This window comes from Sturnira hondurensis, unplaced genomic scaffold (genome assembly GCF_014824575.4).
Source record: "Sturnira hondurensis isolate 20B ecotype Veracruz unplaced genomic scaffold, ASM1482457v3 Scaffold0020884, whole genome shotgun sequence".
Taxonomy (NCBI): Eukaryota; Metazoa; Chordata; class Mammalia; order Chiroptera; family Phyllostomidae; genus Sturnira; species Sturnira hondurensis.
Genome location: NW_028093515.1, coordinates 42,204 through 63,688, shown reverse-complemented (window position 1 = coordinate 63,688; position 21,485 = coordinate 42,204). Strand labels below are relative to the sequence as shown.

General features: G+C 54.4%; 1 protein-coding gene across 2 annotated transcripts in view; it reads left to right on the top strand.

Annotated features, from left to right (window-relative positions):
- Window positions 1-522: 522 nt before the first annotated feature.
- The window catches only part of PAK4 (p21 (RAC1) activated kinase 4), a 44,573-nt gene continuing 23,610 nt past the window's right edge, over window positions 523-21,485 (top strand). For both annotated transcript variants that reach the window (XM_037030729.1, XM_037030725.1), the window contains exon 1: window positions 523-664. The gene's annotated coding sequence lies outside the window, so the exon portion shown is untranslated. The remainder of the gene's footprint in view (window positions 665-21,485) is intronic.

Below are 21,485 nucleotides of genomic sequence, written 5' to 3'. Positions count from 1 at the left end.
TCCGGACTCTGACAGAGGTCCATAACTAGGTATTTGCTTCCTGGGATCCTAAACCAGTTATTTAGCCCCTCTCAGCCTCAGTTTCTTTATCTATCTGCAAAACGGTTAATAATACAGTCGGGTTGTAGTGAGTATTCAGTGAGATGATGCAAGTAAAGCACCCAGCTGACAGTCCGGCAGATAGTAAGTAGGTGCTTAAGAACTGTTTCCCGTCCTTATTGCGCAATACTGCCCTCCACCTCCTAACTCCTTTCGGAGGAAGGTGGGAATGACTTACCAGAGAATAGTCATTTCCCCTTTAAGAACTCGAGTGGGTTGGGAACCAGCCTTCCCGCACCCTTTCCAAATTTCCCAATCCCGGCTTGGCATTTTCCGCCCAAAGGTCTCCGATTGGACAATCTTCACCAATCAGAGGCTGCAACGGGCTCTGCCAGGCGTCCAGCCCCGCCCCTGGGCGGGCCCTGCCCCCAATCCGGTCCGCCCTGTTGCTATGGGGACTGGTGGGCGGTGATGGGGGGCGGGGAAGCCCCGGATGTTCGTTGGGTATGCAACATGGCGGCGGCAGTGGCTGCGGTGGCGGCGGTGCAGGAGAGCTGAGGGAGACGCGAGGACGCGGGATTCCGATCCGAGCAGCTAGGCCGCGACTGACTGTGGCACCGAGCCGGTAGGATAAGCGGTCTAGCTAGGGGGTTGGAGTGGGCTGAGTGATGGCTGTGGGAGAGGGTTAACGCACGTAGGGGGCGGGGCCGCCGGGGTCAAAGTTCACTCATAGTAGGAAAGGTCGTGGCGGGGGTCTGGGGTCGGCGCTGTGGGGGGGAGAAAGGTATGGAGGTCAAAGGTCAAACCAACAAAGGGGGCGTGGCCTATGAGAGCGCAATGTTTGAAAATTTGAAGTGGGGCCGCGTTAGAGGAGGCTGGGGCGAGTGTCAAAAACGAGGGTCAAAATAATTTGAGGAGAGGGTGCTCCTCAGGGGTTCAGGGGTAACAACCATGGGGGCGGCGGGTGGGAAGATAAATGCAGCAGCCAGCGGAGCAGATGAATGAGATGTAGGTTGGGGGGCATCTTCTATGAGATCAAAGGTGAGGAGTGGCCAAAGGGGACAGAGATCAGGCTCTGATTGCAGGACAGATCGTGTTCCCAAGGGTGAAAAGTTAAAACCCAAGTGGGACTTGTTGCTGGGGAGGAGGGACGAGTCATCCAAGAGAGAGGTCGAGGGGGCTTCCTGTTGGGGGAGAGTGGAGCCCCTCCCACGAATAATGAAAATAGCAGCACTGGTAAAGAACTTGAACGCTTCAGGTGTTGAATCCTGACTACAACCTTATGGGGTTAGTGCCATTACTAAGGCTCAGTGACTTGTCCAGGGTTACCTGATGAGGAAGTTGTGCACTCGGATTTGAACTCTGAAGTTCTGGGCCCCAGCTTCTACAGTCTACTGCCTCTTAAATAATCATAGTATTTGTTAATATTTAACAAGGCCTAGCCCTGTGCCTGGACTTACTATATTCCTCTCTTGTGAAGTGCGTACCAGATACACTTCGCAGACAGAAAAAGGGAGGTTCAGAGACAGATTCCAGGCTGGGTCTGAATTCCAGAGCTCCTACCCCTGCTCACTGCACTGTAGACTGCAGAAGGTCTGTTTCTGGAAGCGGGCGACTGGGCAAGGCCAGGCCACTCCCTGAGCAGAAAAGGATTGTCTGTTTGGCCTCCATGGAAGGGTGTGATCTGGGAGGAGAGGTTCCCCTGGGCCTATGGGATGGGGTGTTTGTGGGTGGCCCAGAGTTCAAGTGTGTCTGATGGACTTCTGGCTGGGGAAGATGTCCTTGGGTGGTACCCTGTACAGAGTTGGTGTTCTCTGTGCTAAAAACCTCAAGCTCTCATCGGATCCTCCATCTACCCCACCTAATTTCCTACTGTTCTCCCCTTGCCCTGGTAGCAACCACCCTGGCCTCTTTGCTGTTCTTCAACTCTGCAGGCTCATGCCTCCCTTCAGGTCTTTGACCTTCCCGTTCCCTGTGCCTTGACTCCCCACCCTGCCCCTCTCATTCATTTGTCACTCTAAGCCCTACCAGGACCACTAGTCCTCCCTCCCCTGACACTCTTTCTTTCACAGGTGCTTTCTTCCCAGCCCTCTCTCTGTCCTTAACTGGTTGGTTGTCATCCCCTCCCACTAGAATGAGAGCCCTTTATTGGGTGGGAGTTGCCTATGTCACTCCTTCCCTGAATCCCCACCTGCAGCGCTGCCTGGCAGAGGATGCTCAGTTACTGAGGGTTGAATGTTCCGCACTGTGCTGGGTGCTGGGACCACAGCAGTGGACAAGACATATGGAGCCCCTGGCCTGCAAGGGCTCTCAAGTGTCCCCTGGTGGGAGCAGACTGAACCCCGACCCCCCAGTGGGTGATACATGGCTACATCTCCACCAGCGGTGACATAATCTGAGAGGATGTGTTCAGTGAACCAGGAGAGGGCCCATATCCTGGCCCCAGCCTGGGCTGGAGATTGTGGCCCTGGGCAGCCCCCCTGGATAAGTTCTGAAGGATGAGTAGGAGGGATGGGAATCAGCAGAAGGAAAAGTCAGCCAGGCAGAGGGAAAGTCCTGTTTGTGAGGGGAGGTCAGGGGATGGGTACAGAGTTGGAGGCTTCTAGGTCACATGTAGCCTGTGTGAGACCACTAGGGTGGCTGGCCTTGGAGGGGGATGGAGGAGGGGTAGATGAGTAGCTTCGCGTGTCTGTGGAGCTGCGAAGCAGTATTGGGAGCGGTTCTGACCCGTCAGTCTCAGGTTGTGTGACCATGGGCAGGTTGCTTAACTTTTCTGGACCTCAGTTTCCTCGTCTGCAAAATGGGCATGATAGTGGCTACCTCACAGAATTGCTGTGAGGATGCACAGTGTACAGTGCTTTGACCCAAGGCCTGGCATGCAGTAGGTGCTGTGTATTCATTAGTCTTGCTGCTGCTGCTGCTCCTGCTGCCTAGGGAGGGCCTCAGATGGTGAAGGGGTCTCTTCCACTTGCCTCCTGGCTTTCTCGGGCAGCTCCTCTACCCCTAGCTCTGGCAGCATCGCTGAGTGGGTGCACCCTCCAGGCAACCTTGTGAGGCCAGGCTCCTCTACCCCTAGCTCTGGCAGCATCGCTGAGTGGGTGCACCCTCCAGGCAACCTTGTGAGGCCAGCCCAGTCTCGGGCCTTTGTGGTACAGCCTCACTCAGCACCTCAGGGCTCAGCACAGGGAAGGAGTGGTGGGGCTTGGCATTGTTCTGGTACCTGCCCTGCCGCTTACAGCTATGCGACCTTGGGCAAGAGATTTCTTTTTATTAATTTTTATTATCTTTTAATCCTTACCTGATAATATATTATTATTATTGATTTTAGAGAGGAAGGGAGAAAACAGAAACATTGATTGGTTGCCCACTCCCCCCGACCCCACCCTTGTACAACCTGGATATGTGCCCTGACTGGGGATTGAACCTGCAGCCTTTTGGGATGTATGGGATGACACTCCAACCAACTGAGCCACCTGACCAGGGTGGTCAAGAAATTTTTTATGTGCCCGTTTTGTTCCTTAGGATATATTTCAGACTGTCAGAAAAAGTAGAGCTTCCAGTACACCAAATACCTGCATTGCCGGCGTCAGCCCAGGACAGAACATGCAGTGGATCCAGTTAAAGGCTCCATCGCTCTGCCCTACCCCCCCCCCCCCCCCCCACCNGCCCCCCCCCCCCCCCCCCCGTCCTCTCTGCCAGGGGCAGCTTCTGAACTGGAGTTCGGTGCGCAGCGTTTCTCTGCAGGCGTCCACACCTTTGCTGTCCTTGACAAATGCTAAAGCTTCAACCCTGGCTGCACACTGCTGCGTATTGCAGTTACCTAGGGAGCTTTCAGAACCGCTGTTGCCCGGGCCCACCATAGAGATTCTGACGCGGGTTCTTGGTCTGGGGTGGGGCCGGCAGGGTCGGCCACCACTGTTTGACAGTTAACAGACTATGTAAGTGGGGTCAGGATAAACACTCGGCTTCTCCCGCTCAGCGCGAGGGCTTCGGTACGTCTGTGTGGACCTGTGGGTCTAGGACAGGCATTCGTTTCCTTGCTGCCAGGTGTTTCCTTTGGCGATTTTGCCGCGCAGGAGTTCTGTTCGCCTTTTGCTGGCCATTTAGGTGGTTTCCCATTGGGACTGGAACAGACAGCGCTGCAGTGAACCTTCTAGAAGGTGTTTCCTTGTACACCATGGCTAGAGTCTCTCTTGGGCAGGTGTCTCACTGGACCTTCCAAACAGCTTTCCTAAGTGCTTGTACCAGTGGGCTTCCCGACTGGACTTGAAGGTTGCCTTTGCTCTGCGTCCTGTTTTGGGCAAGTTTGTGGCCCTTCCTGAAATGATGTACTCAGCCATGAGATGGTAGGTTTTATGACAGTGGAGGCTGCTGGAGAACAGCTGGGCAGATGGTTCATGGGACCCACATAGCTGAGCCCCAGAGGGCTTTGACCTTTGCTTTCTAGGGCATCCAGGACAGTGGCTGCAACTTTGACCCAGGTCTCCTTCGGGGGCTTCTCCCAGGGCCATAGTTGGGGAAGGAGATTATACTGATTTGAACCTCCTCAGGAAGGAGGCAGGGGCAGGAGGTGCAGCTGGGAAGGGGAGGGGCAAAGCCGTGTCAAACTCTCGTGCATCTCACCACTGGTCTCAGGGGTGACCAGTGAAACCACAGGCCCTGACCCATCGTCCTATAGTACAGTGAGGGGCACAGACTGTCCTCAGACAATGACAGCCCAGAGTGGTCATGACTGGGCTGTGGGAGGCACAGGGTCCGTAGGAATCCGGAAGAGGCGCCTGACCCAGCCAGCCTGGGGAGTCACTGAGGACTTTCTGGAGGAGGCATCTGGTCAGTGAGAGCAAGCCAGGCCTAAAAAGAAGAGAGAAAGAATAGGACGGGGAGTGAGCACTGAGAGTGCAAAGGCCCTGAGGTCCAGGTTAGTTTGGGATGGTCAAGTGCCATCAGGGAGGCCAGCACGACCGAGCCGGCAGCGAGGCCAGGGAGGTGGGGAGGATGTGGCAGGTGGAGGAGGGGGGGGGCAGGCCTCAGGCTGAGGAGAGGGAGTGGATTTCTGTCTGTGTGGGAGGGGGAGTCATTGGAGGGCTTTATGCGATATTTGGCTTCCTGTTACAAAGACTGCTCAGGCTGCTGTGTTGGGGACAGATCTCGGGGGCAGCCGGCAGGGAGACCTGAGGGGAGGCCACTGCGATAGTCCAGCAGAAGAGGGTGGATAGGACGAGGGTGGCCGTGGTGGAGGAGGGTCCTGTGTGCTGGCCAAGCGTGTGAGTACTTTACCCCCAGTAACTTCTTTGATTTTCATGACCTACAAGGTAAGGGTGCACTGTTATTATCCCCATTTTAGAGATGAGGAAACAGAGACCCAGAGAGGTCTGTGACTTGTTTAAAGTCACCCAGCAGGCAAGTGGCAGAGGCAGGATTTGAACTTCACACCTTCAGGCTCCAGAGTCACTGCTTTTTACAGTCACCGCCAGTGATTTGGAAGTGGTTTTAATAAGACAAGGTCACTTCCTGTTCAGTTGGTTCTTCCCCAGGCTGCTCTTTAGATGGGAGCTCCCTGGGGCCTATTCAGCCTGAGTAGTTTCTGGACACTGGGTCCCTACCTCCCTTAGGGCCCCCCACAAACCCCTTCCCTTTTTGGTCTGTTGCCTCACATCTCCTTGTCCTGCTGGCTCAGAGTGAACCAGACTTCCTGGCCAGACGCCGCTTGGGGTGTCCCCAGCAGCTGTTTCTCCCATCAGCTGAGCCGGGTGGCCACAGATGCAGCCAGCAGGAAGCAAGTCTCCTTCCAAGGCACAGTTAGGGAAATGGGACCCTTCCCGCCCCAGCCACCCATCCGGGGGCTGGGACTCATTGTCTGCCAGCTGCCTTGGCCCACAGGAAGGGTTGTTGGGGGGGCCGGGAGGGTCAGAAAGGGAGCTTTCCTAAGTCCAGGGGAGCCAGTGGTGGCAGATGCAGCAGAAGCCACCCCTCACCGCAGCCTGTCTCATGGGGCCCCCTCTGGCCCTGCCCTCACCTTCCCTAGGGTGCAACGTTCTCTGCTGCCATCCTCAGGGGCAATGGCAACTTCTCTGCCAGAGCCTCATGGGCCCTGGCCTGATCGCCCTTTCCCCAGCTGGGGACCCCAAGGGAGGGGTGTTCGTAACCTGTTGGAGGGTTGGAGGAGATCAGACTGTGAAGTGCCTGGCACATTGCCTGACACGCAGTGAGCTGGTGAAAGTGTCTTCTGGACCGCAGCCACCTCCTCACCTGCTCTCAGCCTCTAGTGACACTGCACTAGCCCAGCTTACTGGGCGCTGGGTGCATGCCTGATGGCCGTCGTCACGGTGGCACCGCCCGCGGACCCTGAGGAAGAGGTGTTATTAACCTCATTTCTCTTTTCCTGCATTTCAGTTTTAAGAAGGCACGTTTTTTGCTCCTCATGCAGGTATTACCTATCCTAAATAATCAGTGAAACACTGAGCACGGCACAGAAGGGTATACAGTGACGAGGGCATCCCTTGCCCACCCTGGCTGGCGTTCCCCTTTCCATGTTTGCAGTCTGTCCTGCCCCCTTGCACTTTCACTCTTAAATTCTGTGTCAGCACAGAGTGCTTCCTCGTGCTTGCTGTGGCTGTGTCACGTTCTGTGGCATGCACGTGTCCCCGAGGATGGCCATTCAGGGCCTTCAGGCTTTCCCTCCGCTGAACCGGGCTGCACGTGCCTGTGAGTGCAGCTGAGGGTTCGCCTCTGGACTTGGGCTGGGGGGCCGAGGTGTGTGCTCCCAGAGCGCACTGGTGGTGCCCGGGCACGTGTGCCCGTTTACACGCCCCACCCCTAGGGCTGGGGGCACGGTGGTTTCCTCACGTGCTGGCCATGCGGACAAGGTGTTACCTGATGCTTTAGACATGACCTCTCAGGTAGGTACCCAACACCCTTGTTGTAGCTCTGATTTTACTATGAGTACAGTGGAGCATCTTTGTGTTTGTCGAACGCCACCTGGGCTTCCTTTTCCGGGAGCTGTCCATTCATGACACTTTTACCTTCCCTAAGAAGTGGAAACTGAAGCGTAGGCTGGCAACCCCACAGCAAATGACTGGCAGATCCAGGGCTCAAACCCAGGCTTACCTGGCTCCCCTGGCTCCAATTTGGTGCTCCTGACCTGTCTGACGCGGTGGAGTACGCCGACTCCAGAGCCGGTTTCGCCACTAATGGCTGTGTGGTCCCCGACAAGTCACTTAGCCTCTCTGTGCCTCGGTGTCCTCATCTGTAAAATGGGACATTAATGGCATCTCCTCATAGGCTGTCTTGACGTTATAAATGCATAATCATCACGCAGAATGCACAGCAAGTGCCCAAAGATGGTTACCTGCTAGCATTAGTATCTGTATTACTCTACATTGTTAGTATTCACAGAAAGTGCTGAGTGCTTTTGGTAAACTAACTTTTTGGATCTTCCCAGCACCCCCAAGTTGTAGGTGTTACTATTCCGCTTTTATCGTGGAGGAAATTGAGAACCTGTGCGACTTGTCTGGGGTCCCAGAGCCAGCGGGGCTGGGATTTGGCTGCAGGCTGCCCACTCTGGCTCCAGCCACTAGGGCACAGCACCTCCGCCCTGCCCGGCTAAGCCTGAGGGATGAGGAAGCTCTCCCTCCCCCTCCCCGCTGCCTCTGCTGTGTCCTCAGTCCGGGCAGGCTGCAGCAGAGCGTTGAAGGAGAGCACCTTGACAGGTGGGGTGACCTGGTAGAGTCCCACATGCTTTCCTCTTCGGCCCTCCCTCCTTTCTCCCCAGGTGCCCCAGCTTGGAAACTCCTGATAAAGCCCTTGGAAACTCCTGATAAAGCGGCTTTGTGCTGTGGTTTCGGCTGGCTTCCCCAGTCTGGTTTCAGCCACTCCCACACCAGGGAAGTGGCCTCCTGTCCTGGGTCTCCTCCCCTCCCTCCTTCCCTCCCTCTGCCTTTCCCTCCTCAGTCAGTGCTGGGCTTGGGGGAAAAGTAGGGCACTGCAGGGGGACAGGGCTCTTTGTGTATCGGCCCCCAGGCGAGGATCCCCCCGGGGAGTTCGGCCCCCTCTCTCCCTAGGGACCCCTCCTCTGCTGCCCGTAGGGGCCTCCACTGCCCCACGCACGCTTCCCCCGCACTCCCACAGCCCCAGGTTACTTGACTCTGAAATGCCATGTACACACACAGAAAAGTGGCTAAGTGCACAGGTCAGGTTGCTAGACAATAAGGGGAGCAGACACGTCCCCACGCCAGGGCGAAGGCAGAGAGCTCGGAAGCCCCCATCACCCTCTTGACCACGACCCCGGTAGTGCTCACTCCCCTGATCTGGGGGGTCACCGTGTCTCTGCTTCTCTGGTAGCTTTTACCAGATGTGCATCCCTGAATTTTAGAGTGGCGCCTTGCCTGCGTTTGAACTTCACATTAATGGGATCTTTGCATGGCCTTGCTTGTGTCTGCCTTCTCTCACCCTTTGTCCACATGGTCACCATATTGGCCGTTCGTTCACCCTCCTTACTGTGTGATATGCTATGATGTGAACGAACTGTAACTTCGTTCTCTGTCTCCTGCCGTGCTAGTGCGAATGTCCTCTTTGAATGCACCTACGGTGGGTGTGTGCACGTGTTTCTCCAGGGAACTCGGGCAAGGTAGGTGCATTGCTTGGGTCCGAGGGCAGGGTGTTGTCACCTTCAGTGAAGGCCGCCCCGCGTCTTTCCAGGGTGCTCGTGTCTGTGCACATGCCCGGCAGCTGCTTCCCATCCTCACCAACACTGGGTTTGCCAGATTTTTTAATTGACTTTGAAACATTTTATATTCCGTTCTTCTGCAGAAGTAACTTGCACTTGTTATCACAGAGATGAGTTCCGTTGTGTTATTTTTTCCTGCCCACTCTTAACCACCCTACCAATAGGGTCAAGTGCTCACTCCTCTATGAGCCCTGAGCTGGGGCCACGAGGCCCAGAACCGAACACAGCAGGCTCTCTTACCGAGCTCGGTCTGGCATGTACACAGACCTGGACAAGAGCCACACAGAGACACGTAACCCGCCCCTCTCCCCCAGGGACCCTGTCTGGTAGCAGGCGCCCCCTTCGCTCTCTGGATGGAGCCAAGGATCCGGTACCGTCCCGGCTCCCCCTATCCTTTCCCTCCCTCCACATCCACTGGGTCAGGGAAGCCTGTTGCTCTGCCTTTGGACGGGAACCTGGTACCTTTCATGCTTTTTCATCATCACCCCCAATTCAAGCCACCCTCATCTCCGACCAGCCTCCTCACTCTTCCCTTCTCCACTGTCAGTCCCCGCAGAAGCCAGAGGGAGCCTGGGGCAGGACATGACCCTTTCCTGCTGGGGACCCTCCTGTGGCTTCATCTCACAAAAAGCCGCCACGGCCCCGCAAGATTCGGGCCGGCTTTTCTGCCCGAATGGTACAGCTCACCATTGCCATTCAGAGGACATTCCAGGCTGGGTCCTATCTCAGGGCCTTTTGTTCTTGCTGCTCTCTCTGACCTGTCCCTCTCCCTCACCCCCCCCCCCCACCACCTCCTCTGTTGATTTTCACTCCTCGTTGCTACTTACACTATATTACATTATGATTTGTGGTTCTCCTGGTGTGTTGTTCCCCATGCCCATAACTTAGCTCACTGTGTCCCTTTGCTGGATCCTCAGAGCACGAGGTGTAGCAGTCACCCAGTGAGCGCTGGCCGACTGACTGAAGGGATGAGTGAGTGAGTAGCGGAGGGAAGGAATGAATGAGCTGTAGTGAGCAGTGAGTGTCATTGCCGGAATGTAGGACGGGGGTCCTCCCTAGGTGAGGAGTAGAGGGCAGGCTTCCCGAGGAGGAAGTGGCACTCCCAGTTAGCTTAGGGGGCAGTACGCCCCCCAGGGCTGAGGGGGCTGCCTGTGCAGGGCTCCGGGCGGGAGAGCGCAGGGGCACTTGAGGAACTGACGGAGGACTAGCGTCAGTGTCAGGTTTTGAGGTGGTCTGGGTTCAGCTGTTGACAGCCACTCTGGCCTCTCCACGTCCCAGGTTCTTTCTCTCTAGGGCTGAGGCTGCTCTGGGTGTCCCCGGGCATCTCGGAAGTTCTCCTAACACACTTCCCCAGGGCCTGGCTTGGTACCCTGAAGGCGATTGCTTCCCTCTCTTCCCACGAACACGCTGGAGTGCCTGGCCCTTAGTGGCCCTCAGGGACACACTGGTGGATGCACAGACCAAGCTGCCACCCATTTTGGAGCCTGTGTCTTGGACTCTTGGCCTTCTGAGGCACCCCTGCCTGGAGGCAGGAAAAGGCTTGAAATAGTCTTGGGCCCAGGGAGACGTTATTCATTAGGCTGATTGATTAATTGGGTAAGCCGATTGAGGGTTTGCATGTGCCCCGCCCAGTGGTCCACACAGTGCTCCCACACTGCTGCCCAGCCCTTCCTGGAACCCTGGAAGGTGGCTCCAGCCGTGGAACCCATGGCCCATCCTGCAGGCCTGTCCTGAGCCGATGGGGTGGCCTCTCCTCCTGGCGCTGACTCACATTTCCCTGGTGGCCGGTCGGGTGGAGCACCTCTCCCTCCACAGGGTCCTCCAGCGCCTGGAGCGCCTCTGCTGTGAGGGGCTGTTCACGGCCTGCGCCTGTTTCCCCGGGCGGTCTGCCTGTTTGTTTCCTATCTCTTTGCGTTGATCCTAGATTCTGGGGGAGGACCTGGTTTCTAAAATGTTGCACTATCTTCTCCCAGTCTGAGGTTTGCCTTTTTACTTTGTAAAAATTGTCTTTTGTTGAGCAAAAGTGCTTAATTTTAACATAGTCAAAATTGTCACTCATTTCCTTTATAGTTTTATGGTTCTGCTTTTCACATCTGGTCTATTTGTTCCGGAACTGGGGGGGGGGGTGCATGTGTGAGGTGGGCATCCAGTTTTATATTTTCCACCTGGATCCCTGTTTGTTAAAAATGGACCCCTCTTCTCCATGGCCCAGTCATAAGTCACGTCTCCGTGTGAGTGGGCCTGTTTCTGGGGCTCACTTCCCTCCTCCTGCGCCGTTTTCCTGTCCCTGTCCCAATTTCTGTCTGTGTAGTAAGTCTTGATCATTGGAGAACAGGCCCTCCCACTTGTCTTGGCCATGCTTGGCTTTTTGTAATTTCCTTTAAGTATGAGACAAGCCTCTGTCACATACACAGACATGACATTGAACGTGGTCTCTCCCTACGTCTTCTCTGATGTCTCTCAGAAAACTGCCATAGTTTTCCATCGTAGTCCTTGCCCAGCTCTTGTTGGATTTATTCCCAGCTCTTCATGACGTGGCAGGGGGCCTGTGCCCTCCCCCCCCCCCACCAGGCACCTTGCTCCCTTCGTTGGGCCTTGCGGGGCGAGGCTCTCACAGCAGCGCAGGGCCCGCCTCCCCCATCCTCTGCTTCCTCCCTGGCACCACCCTGGGCCCTGGCAGGGGGCAGGCACAGCGCCCGCAGAGGAGGTTGTAATTTTCCCGAATGATTTCAAGGGCTAATTAAAGGTTTTTCTTGACTAATCAGCTTACAGTTTAATTATCTGGGAACAGACTCAGGGATGTGGGAAGCAGCTCTGGTGGGGTCTCCTCATAGCGTGGCCAGAAGGAGCCAGGCGGGACTGGGAATGGCCCAGCACCCTGCAGTGGGCCAGCTGCGCTTCTCCATGCCTGTGGGGGGGTGGGGGGGCAGCAGGTGCTGTGGGGGTTAGAGTGGGTCCCCTCCTGCCTGGAACCCTTCCACAGCTCCTGCCTCCCAGGGAGGAGGCCAGGGCCCAGCCCCTCCTCTGGGCCACAGGCCTGCCTCCTGCTCCTTGCTGGCCGCACTAAGGCCCGACTGGCCTTTGTTTCGAGCACTCACTGCGCTCATCCTTTGGGTCTTGGCCTGAAGGTCACTTGGCTCTGGGAAGCCATCTCAGGCTGCCCCACCGGCCAGAGCAGGTCCAGAGCAGGTGATAAGCTCTGCCCTCCCCTTGCCTGTTGCCAGGGTTGCTCATTCCACCACTGAAAAGTGCATTGTGAAGGGGGTGCCGTGATGGGGCCTGTGGTCCAGCATTTGAGTTGTCGGGGACCCAAGAGGGGAGGGAGGCAGTTCAGGACTGGTGCTCCCAAGTGAGGGCTGGGAGTAAGTGTGCAGGCGGGGAGGACTGGGCAGTGGCTGAGGCCTTCTCAGGGGCAGCAGCTGGCTGGACGGGACTGGACTGGACTGAGGATGGGCTCCTGGGAGTTGGTTCAAGGGGGAGGGGACCCGGAGATGGCTGTGCCAGGCCTGGCTTCATTCCTGGCATTCCTTAGCAGGCCCCAGACTCCCGGTGGCCTAAAGTGGGGGAGGGTGAGCAGGCAGAGAGGGACCTCTTGGGCACTGACCCTGTCCCTCCCTGCCCCTCCCTAGCCCTCCCCTGCCTGCCTCATCCGTCCTTCTCACTTTACACCCACCCCCTCCAGGGGCTCAGGGCCAGGACGATGTGTCCAGCCCCCATACTCCCCTAGCCCCGTGCTCACCCTCGGCTACACATGAAAGTCACCTGGTGGGGCCTCTGTAGGGGCTCAGACCGTTAGAATCCACATCTCTGGCTGTGGGGCCTGAGCGTTGGTGGTTTTTCTTCACGCTCTCTGGGGGACCTCGGTGACTCTGAGCTGGGATGATAGCTACAGCACAGGGGTGTGCACCACTGACCTACAGACATGACATCATGTATGTACGCCCTTTTGTGATGTTTGGGACAGTTTTCTAGGCTTCTGATTGGCATGATGAAGTCATGTCACCCCACAGCCACACTGTAGGAAGATATGACATTATTCCCACCTTATGGACAAGGCAGCCACTGAGCCCCTTTTGTCCCTGGCAGTGCAGCCTCTGTCACTGTCCCGTCCCCCCAGCATGCCCCCCTTCTTTCTTTCTCCCTGTCTCTGTCCCTCTTTTACACCCTCAATTTCCGTTTCCCTCACCGCCCCCACCCCCCACCCCCCACCTTTCAGAAACTTTTCCAGGCTTCCCTGCTTAGAGCCAGGTTCCTGCTGAGGCCACAGAAGGGAGATGGTTTCTGCAGGCCCAGGACAAGGATGGGAAGGATGCTGATGTCATTCTGCGCCAGCCTCCTTTGCTGCACCTGGAGAGGGGGGAGTCGGGGGAGGGCACCCCTCCCACTAAGGGTGGGGGTACTGGGGCTGGCTGCACGACCTTTCCAGGAGGACTGTCTACTCCATGCACCCTGACAGATTCTGTGACCCTTACGCCTCCGTGGGCCCAAAATCTGTGTCATCTGTTGCCGTTACCATTTCAGGCTTCTGTGGAGTGGCTGGTGGTTTAATTTCAGCAAAAGTTTATGCTGAGATGTGATCATTGCATTGCAGGAGCCTTTGTTACTGGATGGGAATGAGAGCCCAGTGCTCGGGCAAGGGCTGGGGCCCTCAGCTTCACGTCCGGCCTCTCCCAGCTGCAGGAGAGTCTCCTCTGCGACGCTGGGTCAGGCCCTGAGCCCCGGGTGTCTCTGCGTTGGTCCCCACATCTGGAGCAGGAGAAGGGTCCTTGCTGCCTCCTGGGGCAGCTGGGCGGAGTGAGTCGGTGTGCGTGTGTGACGCACACCTCAGCAGAGGGCTGCCGTCATCATGTCATGATGGACACTGTTGCCTTGAGTACTGTTACAGTCATTAGAGGCAGGGGACATGTTTGGATTTAGTAGCTGGAGCCACAGGGTGAGTGATTCATAATTCTTTGCTGTTATGACTCGGTCACATTTCCTTCTGTAAAATGTTTAAAACCTTTGTGTCAAGGACAGGTTCACCTACATTCTAATGGTTTCCCCACATCTCAGTACCACTTTCAGCAGTTACCTGTCGCGACCAGAGTTTTTTCCTTTTTTTAAAAAGATTTTATTTATTTATTTTTAGAGAGAGGGGAAGGATGGGAGAGAGAGGGAGAGTAACATCGATGCGTGAGAGAGACATTGATCGGTTGCATCTCGCATTCCCCCCACCTGGGGACCTGGCCCGAAACCCAGCTTGTGCCCCGACTGGGAATCAGCCGGCGGTGACCTTTCAGTTTGCAGGCCGCACTCTGTCCACTGAGCCACCCCAGCCAGGCCCTGACCGGGGTTTTTCATCTGCACCTCACCCTGACCTGCCTGATGATTCTGGAGCAGTTCTCAAATATCACGTACTTTAGCTATTTACATTTCAGATTTTTCTCCTATGAGAGATAAGGAATCTTTAAGAAATAGCCACAGTACTCTTGTCACAGGAATAAACAAACAGTAATTTCTTTATATCCTCATGTTTCCCCAACTGTCTAGCATCCTTTTTTCAATTTGTCTCTTTGGGCTGGAGTGCAGACGAGGTCTGCGCTTTTGAATTTGGTTGGCAGCCCCGTAATGCTCTGTAATCCATAAGATTTCCTCCCTCAGTTCTCCTGTGTGCTCGCCGTTTGGGTGGTTTTTCCAGCACAGACCCCGTCCTGTTGTCTGGATGTGGTTGGTGCTTCTTTGTGGTGTCATCTGACATGTTCCTCTGTCCTATGTGCTCCCTGTAAATTGGGACTTAGGTCTAGAAGCTTGGTTCTGTTTAGGTTGCATTTCTTTCCTAGGTGGTGGCATTTATGAACAGTAGTTTCTGAGTACTTTTTAAAATAAATTCAATTAAGTTTCTTAAAAAGTGAGTAGATTGAAAAAAATCTTCAGTTGCTCCTAGTAGGGCGGGTAGGTGGATACAGCGGCGTTGGGGGTGGAGACCCTAAGGACCGAGGTTCGGGAACTTCGGCAAACAGGGGACCCAGTGTGAGCCCCCACTTCCAGTGAACCGCTGTTGTAAGTAAATGCACAGCTTCGGGATCCTGCTTTGCTGGGACCAGAGGGCCCCAGCTGAGAATTGTCCCGAACCCCTACCCCCTTCAGCCTGGCCTGTGATTTAGGCTTAGGGACAGAGCTAGACTCCTGCCCCAGCTCTGCCTTTGGCCAGCTGGGCCACCCCGGGATCTTTCCCATCCCCCGCCTGCTTCCTCCTCCACAAGATGGGCACTGTGCCCCCCTTGGAGGGCTGTGGTCAGGATTCAGTGACCACACAGTAAAAGGCATGGTGCCTGCATGTGCCCTGAAGCTGCATCAGTGTAGATCTCTTTGACCTTAACTGCACCACTCTCCTCTCCCGCCCTCTCTCCCTGCCACGTGGCCTCCCAACACATCTGGAATGCACCAGGCGGGCTCCAGCGCTCTGCCCTTTGCAGTGACCACTCCCTCGACCTTCAGTGCTCTCCCCGGGTCCCCACATGGCTCCCTCTCTTCCTCTGATCTTGCTCACATGCCACCCCCAGACTTCCCTGACTGTACTCTCTGGCCCCTCTTCCACTTGTTATGTACATTTTTGTTTACTTGGGTGTTGCTTATCTCCTCCACTAGAGTATCAGTTCTGAGAAAGGGGGACTGTCTTACTCGCTGCTGTGTCCCCAGTGCCTGAAACAGTGCCTGGCATCTGAGTGCATAATAAAGAATTGCTGAGTGCGTGAATGAAGGAGAGGATGAATGTGGTTAAGTGAGTGGACTTGGGCCCCGGGTCACACCTGCCATGGAATCCTGATTCTTCTTTTTTTTTTTTTGTACTTAAATGATTTATTTAATTGTTGTTCAAGTAGAATCCTGATTCTTTTTTTTTTAAGATTTTTTAAATTTATTTATCTTTAGAGGGGAAGGGAAGGAGAGAAGGAGAGAAATATGGTTGCCTCTGGTGAGTCCCCTGCTGGGAACTGGCCTGCAACCCAGGCATGTGCCCTGACTGGGAATCGAACCGCAATCGTGTAGTTCACAGGCCCATGCTCAATCCACTGAGCTGTACCAGCCAGGGCAGAATCCCGATTCTTGATGCACACCGTGTGACCTCGGGCCGGTACCTCTCCTCGCCGAGCCCTCCGCAACGTGGGTGCGTTTGCGGCACCCTCTCGCTGCCTTGCTTTGCACCAGCGTGCTGCCCACGTGTAACGCTTTGTAACTGTCCTCTCCACTGGTCTGTGTCTCTAGCACAGGGCTCCGATGAGCCAGCCAGGACTGTCCCTGCCATGGGGATGCTTTATCAAATCTTAAGTAATACCTTCTAGTCTGTGTGACCAGCTGTGGTGTCCCAGGATAGGCCAGGGACTACTTCTGTGGCCAGAAAGGGCTCCCTGGGGAATGTGACTCATGCAGGACTTGAAAGTGCCAGGATGCGGAGGGAGCCGTGTGTTGTGGCCAAGTCAGGGCTCTGGGGCCGGCTGCTGCCAGGCCTTTGTCTTCCTTGCAGGAAGCAAGGCAAAGAGCTGCAAGGGGCCAAGGAGGACTGCTGCTCTGATCACTGCCGTAGTGCAGCCCTGGGTGTGTGTCTGTGTGTGTGTGAGAGACAGACAGACAGACAGAGACAGAGACAAGCTGAGAAAGAGAGTGAGCCAGTGCACACATGCGTGTGTAGATGAAGCTTCCAGCTGTCAGAATCGCTATCACTGGTGTTTCCTGTGTGGGAGTGTAAAATGCGACGTGTACATAGAAGTGTATAAAACCTCCCTGTTCAGTTTAATGAGTAATTATAAAGCAAACACTCATCTATCAACAACCAAATCAAGACACGCATCGCCAGCACCCTAAAAGCTACTTCCTTTATGTGCTCTTTCTAGCATTATTAAATAAATCCAACCATCTTTCTTCTTTTAATTATTGCCTCTTTTTGTGAATTATGAAAGATTTCAGGTGTCCCAGGAGACTAGAGAATCACCTGATGAACCCCCTTGGGCCCAGTGCACAGCCGAGAGAGAAAACACCCTTGCCAGGGTTAAGGGCCCCTGGATGCGCCCTCCCCCAGGTACCCAGAGCCTCACTGTGGTCCCTCCTGGGCTTCCCTAAATAGCATACTGGATGGTTCTGCAGGTTTTAAAACTGCGTGTAAATGGTCCCAGGCCGCCAGCACTTGGCTGCAGCTTGCTCTCAATATTTTGCTCTTGAGGTTTCTCTGGGTGGATAAATGAAGTCCCGTGCCAATAGGGATGCTCCTGGCGGCGGTGTGGTCAGAGTCCTCCCCCCTCTACAACTGCCAGAGGAAAGCACCCCTGCTGGAGCCTCAGGAGGGCGCCCTGGGGCTGGCTCTCTGCTTGGGCCCCACAGCCCCTGCCCCCGCCTAGTCTGAAACCATTGCCACCAGGTTCTTGATGTGTAAGGGGCTTTCCCTGAGCCCCCGTAAGGTAGGAATGGGACTCTGGTATCATCCCAGGTCTGTCTGGAGAAAGACGAGACCCCCTTCCTCCATTTGGGAATGGCCTGGGGGCTGGGGGGGGGTCTCTTCTGTGCCCCTGTCCTCTGTGCCCCTCTGCTTCCCCTGAGGACCCTGTTTGGTGATCGTGTCTAGCCTTCCAGCCCCTCTGGGTTGGACATGTTAATCAATGGCTCTGGATCTGGAGGCTGGGTTTGCTACCCGGCTCTGCCACCTACTAGCCAGGTGACCTTGGGCATGTGGCCTCCTCAGCCCTTCCACCTGTTTCCCCATTTATAAAGTGGGGTTGTGTAAAGGTTATTTCATCAGTGTAAAGCACTCAGAAGAGGCACGTAGAAACCCCTTAATGAGTCCTAGCTGTCAGTATTATTGTCATTATTGCCATTCACTCTTTCCATTTTGTAGATATTCACTGTGTACCTCCTCTGAGTCTAGCCCTGTGCTGGCTGATGCCTGAGACAGGCTGGTAACCTGAGAGCCCGAGGTCCTACTCTATTGGAGCTGGAGGCAGTGACAGCCCAGAGTCACTTTGGGGAAAGCAAAGTCCAGAGTGGCCTGGCTGTGCTGGTGGAAGTCCAGAGGACTCTGGTAGGCCCTGGCTTTGGCCTAGGAAATCAGGGAAGGAGGCTTCCTGGAGGAGGAGACATCTGAGCTACTGGCTGCAAAAGGAACAGAAATTAGTGTGTGGAAGGGTGTTTTAAGGCATGTGAACAGCATGTTCAAAAGCTGAAAGGTAGGAAAGGGTCTGGCATTTTAGCAAGTTATTATTTTAATTAAAATACTTGAAATAATTACAGATTCATATGCAGTTGTAAGAAGGAATTCAGAGAGAGCCCCTGTACCCTTTACCCAGTTTCTCCAACAGTAATATCCTGCAGATTGTAGTTAGTACAAAACCACAACCTGCATATCGATAGGGATATGGTCAAGATCCAGAGCATTTTCTCACGAGGATCCTTCCTGCTGCCTTTTTATAGCCCCATTTCCTCCCTGGCCCATCCCTAACTCCCGGCCACCACTTAGCTATTTCCCATTTTTGTAATTCTGTTGTTTCAAGAATGTTATGTAAATGGCATCATACTGTGTGTAACCTTTTGGGGTTGACTTCTTTTCACTCAGCGTATTCCCTGGAGAGGCATCCAGGTGGTTGCCTGTCTCGGTATCCACTCTTCTTTGCCACTGAGATCACCGTGTGCTCCGTGGTGTGGATGTTCCCCAGCTTGCTGAACCCTTCACCCATCGAAGGACAGCTGGGCTGTGACAGAGAAAGCGGCCAGGAACAGACTCGTAAAGGGTTTTGCATGAACGTGAGTTTTCATTCCCCTGGGACAGATACTCAGAAGCGCGGTTGCCGGGCGGCCCGGTGGCTGCGTGTGGAAGGCGGCTGCCACGCTCCTTCCCCAGGGCCGCGCCATCTTCCGAAACCACCAGCAACGCGTGGGGGACCCGTTTCTCTGCATCCTCACCGGCATTAGTGGTTGTCTCTGTTTTTTCCTTTAGCGGGTCTGATGGCTGTGTAATGGTAACTGATGGTGGCTTCCGTTTGCGCTCTGCTAGTGGCCGATGTGTTGAACTCCCTGTCGGGGGCTTATCTGCCGTCTGTGCATCCTCTTCGTTGAGCCGCCGCTTCGTGTTTTCTGCCCGTTTGCCAATTAGGTTGGGTTTTTTTTAAACTAAGGTTTTAGAGTCTTTTTTATCTCTTCTAGATACTACTCCTTTGCCAGATGCGGAGTTTGTAAATATGATATTTTCTACCAACGTGTAGCTTTTGTACCCCCTTCCCATGGGCCTTTGCGGAACAAATGGTTTTAATTTTGATGAGGTGGACTTTGTTATGTTTGCCTTCTGTGGGCCGTGCTTTGGTATCGTATTGAAGGCCTTCGTGCCCAGCCCTAGGTTCTGAAAATTTGCTTGTTATTTAAAAGCTTTATAGTTTTAACTTTTACATTTAGGTCTGTGGTCCATAATGGAAAGTGTGAGGTTTGGATCAAGGTTCTTTTTTCTTTCTTTTATTTTCTTGCTTATGGATGTCCGGTTGTTCTAGCACCATTTGTTGAAAATAGGGTCTTTCCTTCATTGAATTGCTGCGCTTCTTTGTCAAAAGTAAGTGACCACAGTAAGACATCACTTCACACCTCCCAGGGTGGCAATTTTTTTTAAAGGAAAATAACAAGTATTGGTGAGGATGTAGGAAAATCGGAACCCTCGTGCATTGTGGGTCGGAACGTAAGATGGTACAGCCACTGTGGGAAGCAGTTCGGGAGTTTCTCGAAAGACTGAGTGTGGGACTGCCCTGTGACCGGCCCTGCTGCCCCTGGGTCTCTGTACTTCCGAGAGAGTCGCGGGCAGAGACTTGGGCAGGTATTTGTACACCAGTGTGCATCGTGGCATTAGTCACAGAAACTAAAATGTAGAGACAACTCAGATGTCTGTTAGTACATAAATGGATAAATAAAATGTGGTATATATACACAGTGGAATATTATTCAGTCATAAAAATGGAAGGAATTTTTGATAGGTGCTACCATGTGATTGGACGTTGAAAACGTTATACTAAGTGAAATTAGCCAAACGTGGGAGAAATATTGTAAGATTCCACTTACCTGAAGTCCCTAGAATAGGTGAATTCATAGAGACAGAAAATGGAATAGAAGTTACCAGGGCTGGGGGAAGGAGGGATGGGGAGTGTTGTCTGATGTTATCCTGGGGGTAAACCCAAGGCACCGCTGTGGTTTACCCGGCTGCAGGGTCACCCTTGGCACCTGCCTCGTCCTCAGCCGCCTCATTGATAAGTGTTGCTTCTTGGTGGACATGCCTCCGATCTGTCCCTTTCTCTTCATGTCTAGCTGCCTCGCTACATTCATCAATTGCCTGGACCGGTTGTGTGCTCTCGTCACTTGTCCCCATACCTACTCAGGCCCCCTTGGTCCCGTCCTCCACAGAGAAGGCAGCCAGGGTTACATCTTCCAGATGCAGGCCCCCTGGCTCATCTGTGGCCTGGCTCCACCACACCCTCGTCCCTCCAGCCAGAGACTCTTGGCTGAATTTCACATTTCATTTGTGTGATCCTGGACTCTCAGCCCCACAGGGCAAGGACCGTGCTGCACCGCTGGCCCAGCCTGGGCAGTGCATAGTGGACGTGCATTGGGCTTCTGTTGGTGGAATCCGTGGACATGGGAAGGAAGTTGCATGCTGCTGGAGCCCATGCCCGGGGGAGGGGCGTGTGGAGAAATGAGGCTGAGAGGTGGCAGGAGCTGGGGAAGAGGCAGCTTTAGCTGTGCTGGCCCCCGTTGGCTTTCAGCAGTCAGCTGAAAGCTGGAGCATTGGGTTTACTAAGGTGTCCCTGACCTCACAGAAAGGTAGGCAATGACTTTGAAGAGACACTTAGCAGAAAAGGAATTCTGATTGCTTTTATGACTGAAAGGGTGTGCATCCTGCTAAGTGAAAAAATGCAGGTGACACGTAGGCTGTGAGGGGCCACACTTCACCTCTCGGACCGGCAAGGATCAGAGTTTGACAACGCCCTGGGCTGTGCAGCCTGCACATGGGACACACTTGCCCCGCAGTTCCACTTCTAGGCATCTGGCCCACGACACGCCGGCACACCAGTGAAATGCCCCCTCAGTTGTCATGGCTGCACTGTTTGTAAGAGCTCAGGGCTGGGAACCACCAATGTGGCCTCACAGGGACTGGCCCACAGCACGTCTGTCCTTCCACTCAGGGCCATGCTTTGTGGGGATCCAGACACACAAGGTGTGTCCAGAAGGCATCCAGCCATGTACTGTAGAAACAGAGAGGCCTACTGAAGAAGATACAAGACACAATAAACACTGTACACAGGACAATGATGCCTCAGTCCCCTGCAAAGTAGGCTCCTAGGGACCTCACACAGTTCTCCCAGTCACCATCACTTACCCCATCACATTTTCCTGAGTCTGAAATCTCTTCCCTTTCAAAGGTGATTTTAGTTTTGGGAAAAGCCAGAAGTCACAGGGCACCAGATCTGGGCTGTAGGGGAGCTGAGTCACCTGGGTGATTTGATGTTTCACCAAAGAACTCTGCACGAGATGTGATGCCTGAGTGGGCATGTTGTCCTTATGAAGCTGCCAATCACCAGTTGCCCATAGCTGTGGCCTCCTGAACATTCAGTAGAGCAATGTTCACACTTAATGCAAAATGTGATGCGGATTTGTTACTCTATTCGCTCAGTCGTTTTGAATGTGACGGCCACACAGTGCACATGCTCACTCAACGGCATCTACT